At 36.9% G+C, this 14,036-nt stretch overlaps 1 protein-coding gene across 1 annotated transcript in view; it reads left to right on the forward strand.

Annotated features, from left to right (window-relative positions):
* Nucleotides 1-4,652: 4,652 nt before the first annotated feature.
* Nucleotides 4,653-14,036, forward strand: part of LOC145662695 (transmembrane protein 45B-like) — a 172,833-nt gene continuing 163,449 nt past the window's right edge. The window contains exon 1 of the mRNA XM_081728537.1: nt 4,653-4,790. The gene's annotated coding sequence lies outside the window, so the exon portion shown is untranslated. The remainder of the gene's footprint in view (nt 4,791-14,036) is intronic.

Consider the following 14,036-nt stretch of genomic DNA (forward strand, 5'->3'; position numbering starts at 1 on the left):
TGCTGATTGTACTTGCATTATTAAAACTTTGTACAGTTTATTTGTTTACATTATTTATACACTTCACTTTCGCATATTTAGTTTACTTAGATAGGGTTCTTTGAACAGTATCGATATTATTTCCTGTATTTCGCAACAACTTCTAATAGGTACTGTTTCTGTTCCTCATTCTTTGTAATAATACCGTTATATTCTTTTATGTGGGCATCTGCGTGTTCAGCATGGTCTTTAACTACTTCATAACCAGCTAAGCAGCCAGTTTTTGATTTCCATATCTCCGTATTTTATGCAAGAAATATTCTTCGAATACTCAGCCATTCAAAAAACTGCATCGTGTTCTTCGTTATCAAATTCTCGATCTTCACATCACTGGTGCAAATCCCGGGGGATGATGGGGACATGTCCCCCGCAATCTATTCAGTGGAGGGACTCCCCAATAATCTTATTTGAAATGTTTTTTTGGGGAGAAGTGTGATGATTTGTGTCCGACTGCCACTTCATCTACAGCGCCTGATATATAATATACAACAGGTTCACCTCAGAAATCAGATTCATCTACTGTAATATGAGTCTCATCTCCCCCTCCCCCAGACTATGCCTCAAATCTGCCCACCTTCCAATGTTGGAGAAAACTCTGCTCCCCAGATTCTCCAGAGCATTGTTTTTCAACTTCATAAATATTTTGAACATCGCTTAAAAAAGAAAAGGTTAAGGGAACGGTCTTAGCCTTGCCCCTCCCAATGTTGAAGACAGATTTGCGCCGCTGCTTGGCATCCTGTAGTGAAACAAGAGCATCTCAAAGTATATGCAGGCGTTTTGGAGGCTCATCATTACTGGTGTCTGTGTTTTGTAAGTTTTTCACCATTTCTTGCTTTGTTTCTGCGGCCAGTTCGTCGTCCAAGAACGCCAAGACAATTAGTTCTTCGCTCAAGTACCAGGTTTGACCACACTTTTTACGTGGGCTTTGTAAACGGCTGGATTGTCTGTTTCATATTTAAGAGAAATTTTCAGGAAAGATTACCTACACCGTATTACCATTGCATTTATCTGGTCAATAATATTCCATGACCTCAATGACCTAACATGGCCGGTTTGTCCAATTCCAAATTTCAGTTTTGGGACTTCGAGCAATGGAGTTTTTCCCATGCCAAATACTATTTCAGGTAGGTGATCGATGATCTCCTTTCCTGTTATGTCCGATAGAATTTTGCTATTCCAATGGACAACGAGGGCGCTTGTTGCTTGGAACTTGCTCTTTATGATGGCAACTGACTCAAGACGATTGTGTTCACGAACTCGTTTGATAAATGAACGACTGAGGGTAACTTGGTCCATATTGTGGCCCAAACCTTTGGCCGCTCCTACTATAACAAAAATTGTTTTTCCGTCAGTTAATTTCGAGCTGCCTAACATAGAAGCAAATTCGGGAGTAACAACTTTCCTTCAGATTTTCTGCTTTCATTTTTGCCTGAGGAATTCTGCAGAGTACGCTGCTGTGTAGGTTTCTATTCGTCATCAGAGTAGTTTTTACTTGAATCCAAATTCCTGCCACTGTCACTATCGATGGAAACAAACAGCGTAACTGCGTTGGTGGCAGTGTTAGCATTAGTATTTTCCTCCGTCAATTCATGTTTTTGTTTCTTTTTGTTTGCCATCTTGGCTTCCTTTTAAGCAAGAATTCTGTACACTGACACCGTTTAACCACATCGTCTATCTTCCATTTGAGTAATGAGAAAGTCCTTGTCTTCCTTATTTCTGATTAGTCTAAGAGCATCCCCATGTGTTATATCAAATAAATTATTCAAACCTGCATTCATTCTCTTTCTGTTTTTGTAGATTTTATGTTCTTGCTTTACTTTAAATTTGCCCATTGGCCCCTTAATTTTTCGAGTTCCACAGTTGCATGCTTTTCCTTACGAATTGGAATACGAGCCTTTTCCCAAAATTGTACAGCTCCTCATAAAACATCTCTAGCACAATCATGGATTTTTTAAAGGTTAGGTGTTGGTGGAAAAACGCAAAACATAGCCGTTCGAAGGTATCTTACTTCAGATCAGTTTCCTTATCTTTTCCTAGTAAATAAAGTCTAGTCTTATTTCTAGTGGTTTCTGCCATGACAGTAACGAAGTATATATCAACGTTATCCCAAAATCACTGTCACACTACAGTGCAAGGCGAAACTGCATAACCATACTTCTAGCTTTTATTCTGGTAAATAAATGGGAACAATCAGCAGCTATAATTCGGTATTAAGCATACTGCTACCAAATGTCTCACCAATTGTGGTGTTCCTGGAATATAATCGTAAAACAAATGAAATGGGATTTCCGCCACCGAAAAACAAAGCATGGCTGCAATTTATAACGCAGATGGGAACAAATTCGTCATTGCAGTCAATTGTTTAAAATTTGTAAAGTTTACATTGCTTTTAATGGCATGATAAATACAAAACGCAATGGATGCATCAAAGGGAATGATATACCAATATAACATGATAAAACAGCCTTTGTTGATCGTTGTTGGAACAACATCTTCTGCAGTGGCATAGTTGATTTGTAATAATTAATTATTACATGAATTAGATATAGGAGAATAAATGCACAAAACCAGAGTGTATCCCATTGTCAATATAGTGAGAATAAACCACTAATTTTGTTAAAGTGGATTGCGCAACCTCTAAATATTGAGCTATTGATTTGAAATTTTGCATGGATTATTTATTTGGAAGGGAGAACAAATTTACAGGGTGCCACGATAAAATTTCAAACTTTCGAAAGTTTGGACCACCCTATATATAAATGGCCCCGGCAGGGATACCTGCCCTCCTGCCCTGGCCAGTTCAAACCTGTGTGCATCGGACTCCAGGGTATCGATTCGACGTATTTTGTTACGCCGAATCCAAGTTTCGAAACCCTAGAACGATTGACCGTGTCAATTCCTTTTTATGAGCGAAATCATTAGCGATTTTGGATAGGAAGAATACACGTAACACATCCATACAAAAAAACAAAAGTTCTCTGCAGCGGACCCCGGGGTATCGATTCGATGTATTTTGTTACGCCGAATCCAAGTTTCGAAGCCCCAGGAATTTTGAGCGTGTCAATTTTGTTTTATGGGCGAAAAACGTGTGCTCCCTATAAAATCGCTCAATGCATAAATAGAAATTTTGCGATTTTATAGGGAGCACACACGTTTTTTGCCCATAAAACAAAATTGACGTGGTCAATTGTCCTGGGATTTCGAAACTTGAATAGCTCTAACAATTCAAAAAATGGTATCTCAATACTTATCTCGATTTGCTGTCAGCTCATCAACCATAAATAAAGGTCTACACAGGTTAAAAAGTGAAATATACAGTAACATCAGTGGCGTATTTACAATTTTGTTTTAGGGGCGCTTTGCTAACTATTTCTGGAAATGTTAAAATTATGTAAGATATTTATTTTACTTTAAAATGGTAAATACAATTTCGGGGGGAGAGTCTTAAGCACGGAAGCTCCTTCCTTAAATACGTCACTGAGTAACACCAATAAGAAATTTAAGAAAAGTATTACAAATAAGTAGCGTACATTAACAAACTTTCCTGGATATATTTATCTTATTTTATCTTATTTTGAATTAGCAAACTGTATTCAAAAATTCGCTATCTTACCTTGTTTCTCTGTAAGTTACCTTACCAACCTTCAAATAGGAAAAATTATAATGCCAAAATATCCACCTTCTTTGTTTAAATCATATCTTCCATCCGTATTTTAGTCGGTGTGATGAGATACCATACATAAATTGCCAAGTAACACTACTTTCATTTTCATCGATGCACCCAAAAGTCACAAATATTAAATTACCTTATCGCATTTTTCAAGATAACTGAGAGCCAGTATGTAGTGTGTATAAAGATTTATTTGACATGGTATTACACAGATGATAGAACTTAGGTTAAATATCGACCTCACACTCAGTGGCAGATCTAGACCTGGGTCGGGGGCCTAGGTCTCCAATTTTTGAGTGAAAAAATAATTTAAGCTTATACTTAGGGTCTATATATTTTTTAAAGTGTAAACTCATGATATACATATCATAATGTGGTGGCTAGCTGCCCTCCAGTTTTTACCTTCTAGATCCGCTTCTGCTCATTTCGGAAAAATTGTACATAACGAAACGTTAGGATTCATTACTATGCCCCTGCTAATTATAAACAGGTTCATTAAACCATATGATATTTCAATGCAAATATTACACCACTTTCAGAGAAACTGTTAAAAATTACTGTATCTTCATTTTTCTCACGTCCTTTTTAATATTATCAGTTCTACCAAGCAATAACATAGAAGCATATAGTTCAATAATAAAAAAAAATGAAAGAAAATAATCTGAATTTTTAAAATCGTAAGAATAAATTATTACTTCGTCGCAAAAAAAAGTGAGAATTTCAGTCCCCATATACAATAAATACAATTTTTTAAATAATAATTATTAAAATTAAGGACAGTAATATAACACCGAAAAATGACTGACAGAGAAAAAAGTGGGGTCCATAATTTTCTTACTTCTGAATACGGAAAACTCGTATCTTTTATGATACAAGAATGATAACTAGTAGGTGAAATGGGTCAGTTCACGCACCTTTCCCTCCTTATAATTTTCAGTGAGGAGCAAGATAGAAAGATAAGGAAAGTGTTGTGATGTGTAATGTTGAATGGAGTCTCTGCAAATGAATCAAAGATGTCTACCGAATTAGTGCCCAGGAAAATAAAAAAATGTGGAGACCAGATTTGATGTCATGTGTTAAGGTAATTGAGATATGTTCAGATAAATTAACTAATCTGTCCCGAGTTGATAGTAATCACTGTTGTTTGAACATAGAATAGCTCATAGTTCGAGCAGGGAACAAAACAAATGATAGGGGATAATTATTTTCTTGATGTCTCTTATCTTATCTTGCAGATCGGTTACTTTAAGGGCCAGTCCTACAATATCCTGATATTTTTTCTGATTACTATCAGTCAGAATTAGATATCAGGAAGTTGTCAGTTACTTTAACCCGTGGTTCGTTCTACAATACACTGTACCTGATATATACTCTGTCAGATAGTTAACCCGAAGCAAGGTTTTAACGGACCATTTGATTGGTTGGTTTTCTGTTGATCATACTGAAAACAATTGAAACGTCAAATTTATAACTAAAATTTATAACGTTAATTTCGTTATATATTACACTCCATTTTAAAGTACTACACGTAATAATACAATCTGAGCTTTTAATTAATTCATTTATTTGACATTCCACCTCTAAAAATATGTAAATTAGATTAATAATTTAGATACGTTTTTATATATCATTCAATTTCAATAATTAAACTATATTTTATATAGAATATATTTCCTCATCTTCTAGCTACACAAATTACATGGCGCTTATGTGCGGGCACTTGTAGCCAACGGGTACTACTTATCGTTATAAATTGGCATATATTCGAGCTAAAATGGTCTTCTAGGCCTCGCTATATATTGAACAATCTCCTCATCGTCCTCGGACACCATAAACAATTCTTCGATTTCGTCCATGATTCACTACACGACAACTAACAAGTAGCTGATAGCTGTTAACAGGCAATTGAACTTCCTGTCAAAGTACCAACCAGCTGATAGGGTTTATCAGCTACCTGATTGTTATCAGGACATCGTAGAACACTTATCGGAAAAATGTCAGGAGGATATTTATATCAGACAGATATCAGAAGATGGTAGGATTGGCCCTAAGAGTTGTAGATAGGGGATATTCTTCGTCTAATCCACCATTCAAGCGTTTCCTTTTCGAAGCTATCCCACTTGATGAAAACAAGATTTTTAAAATTCACTCAAGAAATACTTAGTTATTTTAAAAGAAGAATGAGGTTCACTTTACAATGTCCGCTATAGCTGGTATACTCACTCAGAAAGGAGAAATTACACACTATTAATTTTATAAAAATGGATAAAGACTTCCTAACCATAAACTAACTCGTTCCTACCCCCCTACCCTACTTATCTCTATCTTGCTCTACTTTACCCTACCTCTACTCTACTTTACTCTTTTAACTCTGGATTACAAAGCTTTCGTACTCTTCCCTTAAGTTTGTTCTCCTGTCAGTAAAATCATATTATACTTGGAAAAGAATCTCTCGGCATTACTCGAGACTGGCAACTATATTGAATGTAACGAGCTGACAGCAAATGGCCCATGGTTAACATTTAAACTGTTTAACAATGATACAATGTCAACTTCCTTATCCTCACTGTTGAGAACTTCAGTAACCTTATTTTAAATTCACCGTATGCAACCAACAGAACATTTTCACCGCAAAATACAGTCAACGATTTAAAAGAGAAGTGCACCAGGCTGAAGTTGAAGTAAAGTTGAAAACTTGCGCGTCAAAAGTATTGATGAAGCTGCGAAATTACACGCAAGCAAGTGACGACAATTCTGGTGGAGAGTACGAAAAGCTCTGCGAGTTATTTAATCCAGAAACTGTTTCACTTTATAAAGACGTAGACATCAACAAAACTGAACTGTTGTTTAATTAACTCTGCAGTAGCAGACTCAAATTTTCCTGCTGGAGCTAACTCTAATTTATTTTGCAAGTTTTCGTTTTCCCGACGATAATGTGAGCATAAGGGTTCTGGATGGCCTTAGTGACACACAAAGAGGCATTGAAAATCCCAGAAAGTGATATCACGCCATGCAAGCTTACGGATTTTATGAAGAACTTTAGCATCGTGAACGTTTTCGGTAAAATGCAATTATGTTTAAGTTAAATAATATTGAAAATGTGCTTTTTAGTTATTATTAGCAATAATTAGCAAGAATTTTACCTTTTCGCTTTTATTCGCATTTATCGCAAGTAATGCGGATATTCGCAAAAATTCGCAATAATATAAACGTGATTTCTGGCTCTTAAACGAAAAGTTTGAAGTTTCCTGAAACATATAGCGTTTTTTATTAACGTTTCGCACATATCGCATTTGCGAAAAAGTTTCGTCTCTACTCATATGGTTAAGCCCTCCTAAAATGAATCTGAACTCAAGTAACCAGTGCATTCTGTGCTCCTTGCTTGTTTCCGTAAACTGGGAGCACACGATTTGCTTATGACATTCTTATAAACAATAATGATCACTAATGCATTTTGTGCCTGTCGTCCCTGGTTCGAGTCTGCTAGAACCAGTAACGACACAAGCTTTAATTTCGTGTGGACGGGGGGTAAATGGGACATAGAATGTTTGGGGGCCCAGCAATTCTTTTGTATACCGAAAGCAATACTTTTATTTTACTTGTCTTTCCTACAATTCAATATAGGCTATCTCGGGAAGCATCCGCGGGCAGATGATGCCATACCGGGAGGGTGATCATCTTCTTTAGCGTCGTCCCGTCACTGGGTAAGGTAATTCTCTTGGATAAAAGTGGTTGATGGTTGGATCCTATTTGTTTGTTAAACTGGAGTTAGAAACTTTTTATTCGAAACTTTTTCAAAGATTCTTGTGTGATTTAATGCGAGAAATCGATTGGTGAAGGTTTCGATTTCTGGTGGTGACCATATCAAGCTTATTTCCAAGTTTAAAAATCTAAAGTCCCTATTGTACTATTACGCTTTGGTAGACCATTGTGTTGAATCTTTCACAGTATATTTTGAGCCGCGAACTCCAAACTGAACTCAAAATTGAGTTGGACCCTTTCCTTTATATTATGTATTATCTCTAGTGCTCCGTGGTAGAGCGTTCAACTCTGCTCTATGGGGTTTCTGGTTCGATCGGTTTAGCTCTTGTCAAGTGAATTTTGTAATTTTGTGGTAGACAACCACTGCATGTGTGGATTTTCTCGAGGTTCCACCGTTATCACCATCCGTCTTCACTCCACCGTACCATCACCGTTTCCCTTAGCCTCGGTGCATAATTGTGGGACATTAAAGAGAACAGAAAGAAGAGTGAACAGCCATACCAAACCAAACAATGTGTCTCAACTCCAAGTTTTGGTTCGAAGTTATAAAATGTGAGACTATCCACATAGTTTGAATATTTAACTTAATTGCCTTACGTTATAGTTGATATCCTTACACAGACACGAACGATAGGACTGTTTTAGAAATGTTTTGCGACCTTTGGCAAAGAACATTTACCAACTTGCGCTAGGTGGTCACTAGATTGCAAGCTAGTATTGCATCCAGTATAATCAGCTTTGGTAAAAAGCAAAGATGATGTGCCCACATGGGAGTGCGTCCGTAGGAAGCAGGCACGTTGGCGAAGATGGTTACATGCATAAATGAAGCGTTCTTTCTTGCAAAATCAGTTAATACAGCTAATTAATGTTTTGTCGCCGCTATGCCGAAAGGTGTTGCCACTCCTCACTCCGACGTACAGAACTTTTTACATAATAAGTTGTTTTTACACTCATTTTATACATACTTTGGTGTCAATATTTTGGATAAATTTTAATGAATTTTGGTACGGCGATAGTGCGTTGTAAGGCGTACATGCGCATGGATGCGGCGCGCACTTACACAACAGCTTTATGTTCTCACCCTAACGCAATTGTCAACTAAAAGTTAAAATTTCACTCAACTTCAGTCACTAATAATTGAAAACAATACACTCTTCAAGGAACTATGACTTCGAGAACGTTTACTTTGACATTAATCATATTATACTATTATTATTATTATTATTATTATTATTATTATTATTATTATTATTATTATTATTATTATTATTATTATTATTATTATTATTCAACTTTCACAATTTGTTCGTCTTGCTTACTAAGTTTTTGTCCAATTGAAAAACTAACTAACTAACTCTATGGCCTATGGAACCCGGAGGTTCAGTGCCGCGTTCACAAAAGCTCTCCACTGACTTCTATCCTTAGCCAATTGCATCCAGTTTCTACTTTGTATTCCTATCTCTGCGAGATCCATCTTAATATTGTCCTCCCATCTGCGCCTAGGTCTTCCTAATGGTCGTTTTCCTATGGGTCTACCAGTCAAGACTTTGAAAGCGTTTCTACTTTCTTCCATTCTAGCTACATGACCTGCCCACCTAAGCCTCCTAGACCCTAACAATGTTGGGTAAACCGTATAAACTATGTAGTTCCTCGTTATGAAGCTTCCGCCATTCCCCATTCTCGTTCCTCTTGGGTCCGAATATTCTTCTCAGGATCCTGTTCTCAAATACTTTCAGTCTATGTTCTTCCCTCAGAGTAAGCGACCATGTTTCACAACCATACAGAACAACAGGCATGATTATCGTTTTATATATTTTAAGCTTCAAATTCCTCGACAGAATTCGCGACGACAACAGATTTTGAACCGAATAGAAACACGAATTCCCTGCTTTTAGTCGACATTTAATTTCTTCGTGAATATGATTTTCGTCTGTTAATATTGATCCTAAATATTTGAAAGTATCTACTTTATCAAAAGTATTATTTAATATTTTAACGCCTCCACAATTTGCCTTATTACGGTCCCGACGCACTTCCATGTATTTAGTTTTCTCTGCATTTACTTCTAAACCCATGTCCCTGCAAGCGTTTAATAAGATCTCTGCATTTATTTCTACTGTTCTCCTATAATCCCCTATTAAATTTACATCATCAGCATATGCCATAACCTGGTGAATGCCGTTCAACTTTAGGCCCTGGTTGCTATCTTTGATTTTCCTTATGGCGTATTCCAGCACAAAGTTAAATAATAATGGCGACAACGCATCTCCTTGTTTCAGGCCATTTTCGACGTGGAAGCTCGTGGACAAAAATTTTCCTACCCGGACTTTACTTTGGGATTCACTTAAACATATCTTAATTAATCTAATTAGCTTTCTCGGTATTCCAAGTTCTGTAAGAACGTTGTATAATGTTTCTCTCCTAACCGAGTCGTAAGCCTTTCTAAAATCAATAAATAGTTGATGTACCGGGGTATTGTATTCCCACTTCTTTTCGAGTATTTGGCGAATGGTAAATATTTGGTCGATAGTTGATCGATTTCGTCTAAATCCGCACTGATAATCTCCAATAATTTCATCTGCGTATGGGGTCAATCTTGCTAATAGAATATTTGAAAGGATTTTATAGGATGTTGACAGAAGAGAAATGCCTCGATAATTATTACAGTCAGTTTTATCGCCTTTCTTGTGAATTGGAACAATGATTGATTCTTTCCACTCTTGTGGCAATTCTTCCTTGTTCCAGATAAGGAGAATGAGTTTGTGTATCTTGTTCCACAATTTTTCGCCTCCAGCTAAAATTAACTCAGCCGGAATTTCATCTACACCCGAAGATTTGTGTTTCTTCAATTTCTTTATAGCGGCTTCCACTTCTATTCGATTGGGTTCTGGAATATACGGTTCTGCGGTGTGTATCTCCTTTTCTCCACGCACATTAGTTTTTGGCTGCGTGTTCAGCAAATCGTCAAAGAAATCTTTCCATCCATTTAAGAGGCTATCCGTATCGGTGAGAACTGTTCCGTCAGATTTCTTTAATATAGAAGCACGAGGTTGATAGCCTTTCTTAAATTCGCTGATCCCCTTATACATGTCCCGAATATTTTTATTTTTACTATTATCTTCAAGTTCCTTAATTTTAGCTTTCAAAAAATCCCGTTTCTTTGTTCTAAAAGTTTTGGAAGTTTCCCGCCTGATATCTGCGAAATTTTGTGTAGTTGTTTCATTCGGATTTTGTAGCCACCGTAATTTTGCCTGTTTTCTCTTCTCTGCTAGTTTAATGCATTCTTGGTCGAACCATGGTTTGTTCCTACGTATTTCCGCGTGTCCCAATTTTTCTATTGCTGAACTTTTAACACTATCTCTAATTTCAATCCAAGTTTCCTCAACACTAGTGCACTCCGAGTCTTCTAAAACCGCGAATTTATTCGAAACTTCAATCTGGTATTCCTCTCTTACCTGGCTCTCGTCTAATTTCTTTAAATTAAATCTCTCCGTTTTCGGACATTGAATATTACCTTTATTCAACGATAATCTATCCCGTATTATCGCTACTACCAGGTAGTGATCAGTGTCACAATCAGCCCCTCTAAACGACCGGACGTCAATTATGCTAGATTATCTTCTTCTATCTACTAAAACGTGATCAATTTGATTATGTGTTTTTCCGTCTGGTGATGTCCAAGTGTATTTATGAACGTCGCGATGTGGGAATTTTGTACTCTTCACGATTAGGTTTTTGGATGTTGCAAAGTTCACGAGTCTAACATCGTTGTCATTACTTTCCTTATGCAAACTTTCGTTCCCTATAATCGGTTTGAAAATATCCTCTCGTCCTACCTTCGCATTGAAATCCCCTAATAGAATCTTCATATGGTATCGCGGGAGTTGGTCAAATATCCGTTCCACTTCTTCGTAAAAACTATCTTTTATATCGTCACCCTTATCTTCAGTTGGATCATGCACATTTAAAACAATAATATCACACCACCGTCCCTTAAGAGTAATAAAAGAAAGTCTGTCAGTAACAAAATCAACCCGTTTAATTGCTGGTAATATTCGTTTGTGAACGAAAAACCCTGTTCCTAACTGGTGATTTTTATTTCCTTCCCCGTAAAAGAACGTAAAATTTCCGGAATTCTCAGATCCATTTCCTTCCCACCTAACCCTGAACTCCTACTAAGTCCATCCTGTATTTCTCTAACTCACTCGTTACAGATTTTAACGCGCCTGCCCTATAAAGACTTCTAATATTCCATGTTCCAAATCTCATGTCCATTTTCTTTTGCTGATGTCGTGCCAAGTTATCAGTCCTTGTCCGAGGCTTTTGTGAATGTTTCTGAACAAGTACCTTTTTTTACAGGATGAGGGTGTTAGCCTTACCCAAACCCCCAAGCTGGAGGACCACTCCTAGTCGTCTGTCCGCGACTGCTTATTCAGTATATTCGCAGCTAACCTCTATATCTAGAGGCCTTCTCCTCGATCCGCAACCTGAGGATGCGCCATGCCGTGGTGACAGGAACCCACGTTACACGGTTTTGTCCAGTTGTGCCCCTAAAAATATTTTCTCTTGGCTCAGGCCATGTGGTAAATCAGCTAATACGAATACGATTGTCTGTTCTCATGGTTAAAAGAAGAGTCATTGTTCTGGTTTGCGTAAGGATAGCAATTGGAGCGGTCTTTGTGATGTTAACGCTCTTCCTTCTTTTTCTCTCTGTCTATTCGCTATATGGTTTGCTGTCCATACCAACAATGCTGCGTCAAGAGATTCAATGTTATTTATACTGTATTTTCTATTCTTTGCTTAAGATAATCAACTCAGCTTTTACTTAACTGAGCTAATTGTCTATGAATGTAATGTTTACCGAACATTTGTCACGGAACCAATGCGGAGAGAGGAGCACACAGAGTTGGCATGTAATCTACGCTCAAGTTCGAAATTTTAATTGAGAGGTCTTTTAAAACTATTAGCTTTAAATTTGACTTTGTTGTGGCCACTTCCAGAAATTACATAGACATTTAAAAATACATAAAGTAAATAACCTAGAAGAATCAGTTTAACCGGTCTTGTCTCATTGGTAATAGAAAGGAACGTTAAGCTCCTACTAAACAGTCTTCGTTTACGCTTTAGTGATAAAACACTATCGTATACATCCGCGTATTACTACTGACAATATACTTTTCCTCTCTCTGCGTTCATTTCCTTTTCGTCTTCCATACTGAATACAAGTGAATATATATATATATATATATATATATATATATATATATATATATATATATACACCTAAGCCTAAGGCTAGTTTTAGACGGAAGCATTTATCGTACCATTTCTCGTAGCAGAAATCGTATCATCGGTATCCTACCGTGCAAAGTAGCAAATGCTATAGCATTTCCCATGCCATGGCATATCCTATGGAATTTCTTGTCGATAGAATCTGCTCTATCTCGTAGCATTTTACGCAGCATTTCTTGTCCGATTGCAGCGCCGTGGTGTGTTAAAAAGAAGCAAAAGATTTTGTGCCAAATATCCATGCTCTTTGTTTTGTGAGGGAAATTGAATTGTAGCAAAGAAAAATGAGTTGGAGTAGGGATGCTCTTTGCCCACATACTTCTTTGTGATTTTCGTTTTGTAATATGACCGGCGAGAACTGTTGTTACAATTACTATAGCTTTAGCTACCTCACGCTTAATTTCGGACACATAATTGCGCTCTTCTCCAGTGATTTGTTTGCTACGTCACGACAGATGCTTATCAAAATGCTACCATTTAAAAGCACCATATACTTTTGATGCCATAGAATATTATATGAAATTTTTGGCAGCACATCTGCTACGAGAAATGCTACGATAAATGCTTCCGTCTAAAACTAGCCTTATACAGAAGTAGTTTCGAAGATCTGGAAAATGGAGAAACCGTTTAAGCCCTCATAAACCCTTACAATACACAATGTCCAAAACGTTGACTTATTTAGGCTGTTAGAAGAACATTTATACAGAATTTCAAGGTTTTATCTCTAATAGTTTTGGATATTTGGCGATTGGAAAAGTCCCCTATCTTTCTTAGAATATGCAATTCCCAAAACCTCTCCTTGTTTGCAGCCTAAAGTGAAAAAAAAATACAAAATTTAAAGGTTTTACGCCTTATATTTTGGAAGATCTAATGAACGACAGAAACCGTTTAAGCCGTCTATTTCCCTTAGAATATGTAATTTCCGATACATCGCCTTACTTACAGCCCAGAGTGAAAGGATAACATTTATACAAAACTTCAATGTTCTACGTCTAATAGTTTTGGGTATCTGGCAAATGAGAAAAAAAAGAAGTCCATGTTCCTCTTAAGATGTGCAACTCCCAAAACATCACCTTGTTTTCAGCCTAGGATATAAGGGGAGCATTTGTATAACATTTCAACGTTCTACGTCTAATAGTTTTGAAGATTCAGCGAGCATAAAAAAATATTTAAGATTCCCATTCTTCTTAGAGAATGCTATCCCAAAACATAATTTTATTTGCAGTCTAGGATGCAAGTGGAGTATTTATCCTCTATCGACCATTCACCTGTGCTA

The sequence above is a fragment of the Thermobia domestica genome, chromosome 10 (assembly GCF_964235325.1).
Source record: "Thermobia domestica chromosome 10, izTheDome1.hap1.1, whole genome shotgun sequence".
In the NCBI taxonomy this organism is placed as follows: domain Eukaryota; kingdom Metazoa; phylum Arthropoda; class Insecta; order Zygentoma; family Lepismatidae; genus Thermobia; species Thermobia domestica.